At 45.6% G+C, this 9,873-nt stretch overlaps 1 pseudogene; it reads left to right on the top strand.

Annotated features, from left to right (window-relative positions):
- The first annotated feature begins 1,805 nt into the window (after positions 1-1,805).
- LOC135505067 (transcription factor Sox-8-like) lies at positions 1,806-4,905 on the top strand (annotated as a pseudogene).
- Positions 4,906-9,873: the final 4,968 nt, after the last annotated feature.

Below are 9,873 nucleotides of genomic sequence, written 5' to 3'. Positions count from 1 at the left end.
AGGGAATCAGGTGGGCCTTCTATTCACCTGTGGTCACATGGTGCAAAAGTGGCATGTTCTTTTGGATCTGGGTTGAGCAGGCAGAGTGAAGTAGAGACTTAGCAACAGTTTCCATTTTTTTTAATAGGGCATATGGCTCAGGTAGGATACATATCACATGTTCCATTCCACAGTTTGCTTATACAAAATCAAACAAACCAAAACAGGCACAGGAAGTGGCACAGCGCAGGAGCCAGGCAGTAAACAGGGCTCCACCATACCTTCAGACTGGGGTGGTGATTTTTGAACATTTATTTGAAATCCTCATGTCTTACTCATTGGTGGATCCAAATCAGATGTTATGTTATGGAATTGTCTGAAATCATATGGAACATCAATTAGCCAATAGGAGCTCTTCTTGGGGTAATGAGGCAACTTGTCACACCCGTGACATTGACGCGATGCCAATTTGGCAAGTGTATGGTCGCGTTCCACTGCTAAGACGTTGCATGCGTCAACCATTGGTTGTGTTACCCTGCTCAGATGTTGCATGAATCAACCAATGTTGCGTGCGATGTCATCAACTGTGCAGTCGGGCACCAGATTGCTTTAACAAATGATGTGATTAGCTGATAGGCCGACCTATCAAGGCATTGTAAGATCTGTATGTGTCGGCAACGCCTGGGCAGAGGATTGCGCCCCAGGACTTGTGTTGTGATGGTTATAGAAATGTGTGGGAGCTAAATGTTATATGATGAATGCAGTCCAATTCCTAGCCTACAGTCAGAGAAAAAAATATTTTCAACATGTAGTCTAATTATCCGTTTGTTTCTTTCAGCCCTCCAAATAGGCCTATAGACTAGTTGTTAGTTTTAAACATCCCACACAACAGATTGTAAAAAGAAAATGTAAGACACCAACAAAAGATACCCAGCTAGTGCATAACGTTCTGAGAACCATGTTTCTTAGAGCTTGGTGAGAGCGTTGTTGTCCTATGGTACTTTTGCAAACAACCCTACCAAAATGTTTTGGGAATGGTGCAGGTTAGTTGCTAGGCTTTGGAACATTCCCAGCATATTTAAGGAACTTCTCAAAATAACGTTATTTTCTTGGTATTTTAATTATTGAACAGAACATTTCCTAAAATGTCAAACAGGGTCAAACTCCAGAGATCAGGCAGACGATTAAGGACCTGCTGCCTGGACTCCCGCGCAGCCACGGCCTCCTCGAGCAACCAGGACACCAGCACAGCCTCCAAGGCGCACGGGCAAACGGCCTGCCGATTGTTGTGGCTGCCCCAGGGTCCCTGCTATGCTGCCCAGCCCGTGTACTACTACAACACCTGGATGAGCTACCCCCAGTATACGGCCATGTGTACTGAAGAGGAGGAAAACATTAAGCTCTGAAAAGAGTGAACAAATCTCTGTATTTCTTTTTGACAGCTATGACGTTGCAGGTTCATAGGTCCATGCCTTGCCCATATGGTTCCACAGTCAATGTATCTGAATGTAAAGCAGAAATTCTGACCATGGATAATTATGGCTAAGAGTATCATATTTAACGTCTGGCTGATATAATACATTTAACATAGGTTATACAGCTAAACTAATCATTAGAAATGATGTAACACAAATTATCAAATCACTGGCTCATATTTCCTAAAAATGGGAGGAACCAGTGGAGCTATGTCCAAACCAATGAGATATGAGGCGTGGCGTGAGAGGACCCAACCCGATTCCAACAACATTATCTTGGCAGAACAAAAAGTGTCAGTATAAAACTGAGACGACATTGTAGACATCATATCCAACAACAAAAACGTACAACTGTGTGAGAGATAAATAAAGAAAAACGAACACCACAAAGAGCGTTTGGGATTTTACATTTTTGGTCACTTAATTAAGGCTCCGTGCGTAAAATGCACATTTGGTGCAACCTACATGTAACTAGATACACCACATCAATTCTGCGCTGAACATGACCGAGGAAAATAGTAAGTCGTTCAACAACCATCCATGCAGTCCAACGGGAACTGCCAGCTCGATGTCGCAGGACGACTCGGATTCGGACGTCCCGTCCTCTCCAACAGGGTCCGATGGACAGGCGCCCAGGCACTCACCCGGCGACGGGATTACCCCAAAACTGGACACCGGCGAGGAGGATAACCGGTTTCCCGCGTGCATCCGAGACGCGGTGACTCAGGTGCTGAACGGATACGACTGGTCGCTCGTACCGATGCCTACACGAGGAGACCGAGCTCTGAAAAACAAACCCCATGTGAAGCGGCCAATGAACGCGTTCATGGTGTGGGCGCAGGCGGCGCGCAGGAAACTAGCGGACCAGTACCCGCATCTCCACAACGCCGAACTCAGCAAGACCTTGGGGAAGCTATGGCGGTCAGTATAGATGTATATATATAATGGGGGATATAATACACATCTGCGCGCATAATGTGCCTGCATAGAACGTGGCAGAAAATATGCAGTTAAAATTGATGTACACAATGTTCATTGCTGACAAGTTAAAACATATGTAATATTACTTTATTAGTCATGTTTCCTAAAACGTACGGCACAACATTGCCTTTTCATCATGATTACCCTAATTCTACATGCCATTTGCATGATACTCATTATGACATCCAACACTGTGCATCTTATAGTAGTCCACAACTCAACCCAACCTGTCATCAATTTCCAGCCTGCTCTCTGAAAGCGAGAAGAGGCCATTTGTGGAGGAGGCAGAGAGACTGAGGGTCCAACACAAGAAAGACTACCCTGACTACAAGTACCAACCACGGAGAAGGAAGAGCACCAAGCCAGGTCAGAGTGACTCGGACTCAGGGGCTGAGCTGGCCCACCTCCACCCGGGCCAGATGTACAAGGCTGAACCTGGTCTGGCTAGACCGACCTCCATGGGGGATGGACAACATCATCCAGAGCGGACAAGTGAGTGACTTTCACCATTCGATTCATTTTTCAATTCCAGATCAATTGATATTCAAGAATAACAGTTATCCCAAAGTTTGGAAGTGACCTGGGCATGGTATTTATCTGGTCCTCACTAGAGGATCTTGTCCCTCCCTCTTTTAGTTGCGCAGTATGCAGGTTTCCCCTTTTTGTTTGCATATGGTAACTAATGTTTAGGCATCTGTTGTATCTTTTTTTAAAGGCCAACCACATGGACCCCCCACACCCCCCACCACCCCCAAGACAGAGCTGCACCTGGGGGTGAAACACGAGGGCCGGCACCCCCTGGACGGTGGTCGGCAGAACATCGACTTCAGCAACGTGGATATCTCAGAGCTGAGCACTGACGTCATCAGCAACATGGAGGCCTTCGACGTCCACGAGTTTGACCAGTACCTGCCACTCAACGGGCATGGCTCTGCCGATGCACCTCCCAACCACAGGCAGGGGGGGCAAGGACCCAACGCCCCCTCTGGGTCCCTAAGCTCCTCCTATGGCCACTCCCACAGCAATGCCTCGCCTTGGGGTCCTAAAGGGCCGGGAGCGGGGTCGGCACCCCCTTCTTCCTCCTCGTCCTCAGGTAACAGCGATGGCCTTCACCACAGAACGCAGATCAAACGGAGCAGCTGAGTCCCAGGCACTACAGTAGCCAACAGTCCCACCCCACCCCGCCACCCCACCCCGACTACACCCCCCTCAACTCCGGGAGCTGCCCCTCCTCTGCAGCCTCCTCTTCCTCCTCCTCCTTGCCCAGCCCCCAGTGTGACTATGCAGACCTCCAGAGCCCCAGCTACTACAGTGCCTACACCAGCTACCCCACAGGTCTCTATCAGTACCCCTACTTCCACTCCTCTCGCCACCCCTACGGCAGCCCGCTCATCAACAGCCTAGCTATCCCTCCACCCCACAGCCACAGCCCAAACTGGGAGCAGACTGTCTATTCCACACTCACCAGGCCTTAGACTCAGCACTGACTGCCTATGGTGCCAGTCTGACATGGCTTTCTGTGGGATTCTTCTGTTTGTGCCGTGTTAGTGAGGACATGACACAAGGCTCAAGATTGGACATTATCCAAGACCAAGTGCCTGCTGGTTTTGTCACGATGGACAGAGCGTCTTTACCCACAAGCATGCATGAATCCTCCGTGAGGAAAACGTGGACCGCACTTCTGTTTGGACCACATCACAAATTAACCCAATTCTATATTTACTTTTTCAGTTCCTTTCTTGTTCAACTCTTCATCTCAGATTGAATAATTATTATAACTTTAAAATATTATGTTTGTATTTATGTTTTACAATAAAATGTTTTATTTTGGAATGACCATTGCAGTTAACAGATTTATCAAACAAACTGTAATTCCATTTCCTATTCACATCACTTCAGTGCAGTTCCATTCCTTGTCTGAAAATAAGCCGTGGATTTCACTCAAGGCAACAGGTGTTCAATTATTTTTCCTACGGATGGAGTTTACTAGATTTCAAGGTTGAAAGAAACAAGTTAAACGATTTACCATACGTTGTGAGTGACTGGACAGCTGGACTAAGGACAGAAACGGCCATACTCACCATGTCGCATGGACCGCTAAGCCCTGTGCATCTGCTGCACTTGTCAACATTTGAAGAAGACATGTTCATTCCAGCCCAGCAGTTCTGTGTGGATGAAGGCTTGTATTTCTGAAACTCAAAAAACACGGAGAGACTGCCTAATGGACATTCCAGGTTTTGATTATTTGACATTTATACTTGATATGTCGACTGGAGTATTTGTATGCTGGCCCTATGATAACCAGTGACTTGTAACTGGCTCTTGTAAACGCTTGATAAGCTTAGTGTGGGATGCTGTTTTATGTTTACCTTTATGATGAAATAACTGAATTGCAGAGTAAGAACTCATGCCGAGCCATTAAATACGTTTGCCCACACACCTTTTTCTGACAGTTATGAATATTTTTGCAAATGACAGATAAATAAACAAAACATTTCTGAGAAGTTGGGCAAAATTTCTTGAAGACAGACTGGATGCTTGCCATGCAATTACAGAGAGTGGGTAGTGTGAGTGTGTGAGTGTGTGCACATGCGTGTGTGTGACACAAACAGAAAGCAATGCATTTTAAATAAGCCATTACTTTGTTAAAGGTTTCTATTTCTCCCTTTATCTGGGGAAAGAAAATGACATTAATGGGACCAATAAACAACAACTGCATCATTACCAAAGGCACCAACAAGCAACAGTATGGGATGACTTAACCACAGGGAAGACTTAACCACAGGGAAGATTTAACCACAGGGAAGACTTAACCACAGGGAAGACTTAACCACAGGGATGACTTAACCACAGGGAAGACTTAACCACAGGGATGACTTAACCACAGGGAAGACTTAACCACAGGGAAGACTTAACCACAGGGAAGACTTAACCACAGGGAAGACTTAACCACAGGGAAGACTTACCCACAGGGAAGACTTAACCACAGTGAAGACTTACCCACAGGGAAGACTTAACCACAGGGAAGACTTAACCACAGGGAAGACTTAACCACAGGGAAGACTTAACCACAGGGAAGACTTAACCACAGGGAAGACTTACCCACAGGGAAGACTTAACCACAGTGAAGACTTACCCACAGGGAAGACTTAACCACAGGGATGACTTAACCACAGTGAAGACAACCACAGGGAAAACTTAACCACAGGGAAGACTTAACCACAGGGAAGACTTAACCACAGGGATGACTTAACCACAGGGAAGACTTAACCACAGGGAAAACTTAACCACAGGGAAGACTTACCCACAGGGAAGACTTAACCACAGGGAAGACTTAACCACAGGGATGACTTAACCACAGTGAAGACAACCACAGGGAAAACTTAACCACAGGGGAGACTTAACCACAGGGATGACTTAACCACAGGGAAGACTTAACCACAGGGAAAACTTAACCACAGGGATGACTTAACCACAGGGAAGACTTAACCACAGGGATGACTTAACCACAGTGAAGACAACCACAGGGTAGACTTAACCACAGGGATGACTTAACCACAGGGATGACTTAACCACAAGGAAGACTTAACCACAGGGATGACTTAACCACAGGGATGACTTAGCCACAGTGAAGACAACCACAGGGAAGACTTAACCACAGGGATGACTTAACCACAGGGATGACTTAACCACAAGGAAGACTTAACCACAGGGATGACTTAACCACAGGGAAGATTTAACCACAGGGAAAACTTAACCACAGAGAAGACTTAACCACACGGAAGACTTAACCACAGGGAAGACTTAACCACAGGGAAGACTTAACCACAGGGAAGACTTAACCACAGGGAAGACTCAACCACAGGGAAGACTTACTCACAGGGAAGACTTAACCACTGGGAAGACTTAACCACAGGGAAGACTTAACCACAAGGAAGACAACCACAGGGAAGACTTAACCACAGGGATGACTTAACCACAGGGATGACTTAACCACAGGGATGAGTTAACCACAGTGAAGACAACCACAGGGAAGACTTAACCACAGGGATGACTTAACCACAGGGATGACTTAACCACAAGGAAGACTTAACCACAGGGAAGACTTAACCACAGGGATGACTTAACCACAGGGATGACTTAACCACAGGGATGACTTAACCACAGGGAAGACTTAACCACAGGGAAGACTTGACCACAGGGAAGACTTAACCACAGGGAAGACTTATCCACAGGGAAGATTTAACCACAGGGAAGACTTAACCACAGGGAAGACTTAACCACAGGGAAGACTTAACCACAGGGAAGATTTAACCACAGGGAAGACTTAACCACGGGGAAGACTTAACCACAGGGAAGACAACCACAGGGAAGACTTAACCACAGGGAAGACTTAACCACAGGGATGACTTAACCACAGGGAAGACTTAACCACAGGGAAGACTTAAACACAGGGATGACTTAACCACAGGGAAGATTTAACCACAGAGAAGATTTAACCACAGGGAAGACTTAACCACAGGGAAGACTTAACAACAGGGAAGACTTAACCACAGGGATGACTTAAACACAGGGATGACTTAAACACAGGGATGACTTAACCACAGGGAAGACTTAACCACAGGGAAGACTTAACCACAGGGAAGACTTAACCACAGGGATGACGTAACCACAGGGAAGACTTAACCACTGGGATGACGTAACCACAGGGAAGACTTAACCACAGGGATGACTTAACCACAGGGAAGACTTAACCACAGGGATGACTTAAACACAGGGATGACTTAACCACAGGGAAGATTTAACCACAGGGAAGACTTAACCACAGGGAAGACTTGACCACAGGGAAGACTTAACCACAGGGAAGACTTATCCACAGGGAAGATTTAACCACAGGGAAGACTTAACCACAGGGAAGACTTACCCACAGGGAAGACTTAACCACAGGGAAGATTTAACCACAGGGAAGACTTAACCACAGGGAAGACTTAACCACAGGGAAGACTTAACCACAGGGAAGACTTAACCACAGGGATGACTTAACCACAGGGAAGACTTAACCACAGGGAAGACTTAAACACAGGGATGACTTAACCACAGGGAAGACTTAACCACAGGGAAGACTTAACCACAGGGATGACAACCACAGGGAAGATTTAACCACAGGGATGACTTAACCACAGGGAAGACTTAACCACAGGGAAGACTTAACCACAGGGATGACAACCACAGGGAAGATTTAACCACAGGGAAGACTTAACCACAGGGAAGACTTAACCACAGGGATGACAACCACAGGGAAGATTTAACCACAGGGAAGATTTAACCACAGGGAAGACTTAACCACAGGGAAGACTTAACCACAGGGAAGATTTAATTAACCACAGGGAAGACAACCACTGGGAAGATGAACAGATGGGACGTGGGTGGCTTGTGAGCAGAATGCTCTTTAGTTAGAACTCATTTTCATTTATAGCTGCCTATTTTTGTATCTCAGACTGTTCTGCCTGTTGTTTGCCAAGACGTTTCTGTAGAAACTCAACTAGACGAGGATAGAGAATGGAGACAGATTGTTAAGAGTTATTGACAGAAATAATCAGGCGTCATTGTATAATAACAGGAGTTTGATTATACAAATGACGCATGAATTTCCACCATCAATTTCCTCACTGGAATGGAGAGATCATCCCGTGAATATGGACACTGTACACAGACCAGCATAGCTATTGCACAAACTAAAGCCAGGATATTTAGACAGATATACTGTACCTGGCTCATGGGTTGCTATTTCTGCTTTCAGGCTATTCTAAATGCCCTACGTTTCTTCCCTTGAGTTTCACTACAAATATGATGGTTAGTGATTTGGGGTTCCACCCACTTTTAATTACTTCCTGAATGGTGAAAAGACCTGGTGAGTCTCACTGGGTCGCCAACGACAACAAGCTGCCAGACAGAACCAACATTGACTTACCCATGATGCAACACGGTTCTGGAGCCAGGGTGGAGGAATACATTGGGAGACCTTACTGACACTGTGGTTAGCCACACACTACTACTGTATAGGTGGGAAAGCAGTTCCAACTCATTTGGATATGTAAAAACACACAGAGGTATTTCAAATTCTGCTAAGACTTGGCATGGAAGAATCAACACATTTTGGGTACAGTTCCATCACCTACAAAATCCTAATTTCGTCACTGCACACCCATCCACACTTACAGTATAGACCTGTCAGACAGCATCGTAATTACCTTCCAAGTCTCTCAAGTTAAGTTCTGTTTAATTGGTCTTCTTAATTATTTTGAAAGGTTTATAAGGTTTCTCACGTCTTTCTCATTTTCCATTACAGCTGTTAGAAGTTAAAGCAGATAGAAGTGTTTCATCCCATTAGAAGCAGTGAAAGGGATCCCTTGTGTGTGTGTGTGTCTATCCAGGGACTGTTATTAGATTAGTGCTACAGCTTTGCCATAGCCCTCCTTTAGACTTTAGCAACATGAAACGCCATCCGACTAAATTGAAATAGACTGGGGCAGCAGTGTAATAGACTTATAACAGTCAATTAGACCTAACACCTCCACTGACGCAAGTCTTGTCTATGTGATCATCTCTGTCTCAACATAACAGGATGCTACTGGCAAGTTGTTCCTGTGCAGTGCAACAATGACAAAAGAATGAATAACAGTTATTCAAACGGCAGGCCCATTTACATTGTTCAATCTAAGTAATAGCTTCTATTTTCCACAAACACATAAATACTGTAGAAAGTCTAAGGAGGATCCAAGACAATGACGTTCCCAGAGATACTGTACATCTCTCATTTCAACGAACAATAGTGCCCTCTGACCTTTTGCCTTTGAGTGGTCTGGAGTGGTCTGTAGCGTGTCACAATGCCAGAAACAGAGCGACCGTGAAACCTCACTGCGGTGACTGAGGTCAACCATAGCACGTTGCCTTGGCGCCAGTCCTTGAAAAAGCATCTAGTCCCTATCTTGCAGACAGAGGGATAGCCCGTCTCTATGCCTGACCAAAAATCTGCCAACTCACTCATACCATATATCCTCTTTATATGTTCAGTACATGTACCTTTACAGCATACTATTTCATATGAATAAAATATAAATGCCATTGTTTGCTGTATTACCAATAGATAAAGACGATGTTCATTTACTCAGTCTTGAAAATTGAGCGAGGGAGGGAAAAAAAAGTTAAATAGAGAGAGGGAAAGAGAGAGTGAAGGCAGCATGTGGGAGCGTGTCCCAGCTGTTACTATGACGATTGGGCTGCAGCTCCGTGAGCCTGACCCTCTGAAGCTCTTAATCCTGACCCCCCAACACACACACACACACACTCCCCATTCTGAGGGGTATCCCTTGAGGATTTCCCGCCATGTGGATCCTACATGTCAATGTGTTACGATGTACTGGAAGGTCACGGGAAA

The sequence above is a fragment of the Oncorhynchus masou genome, chromosome 18 (assembly GCF_036934945.1).
Source record: "Oncorhynchus masou masou isolate Uvic2021 chromosome 18, UVic_Omas_1.1, whole genome shotgun sequence".
Classification (NCBI taxonomy): domain Eukaryota; kingdom Metazoa; phylum Chordata; class Actinopteri; order Salmoniformes; family Salmonidae; genus Oncorhynchus; species Oncorhynchus masou.
This window is presented reverse-complemented; position numbering and strand designations above follow the sequence as displayed.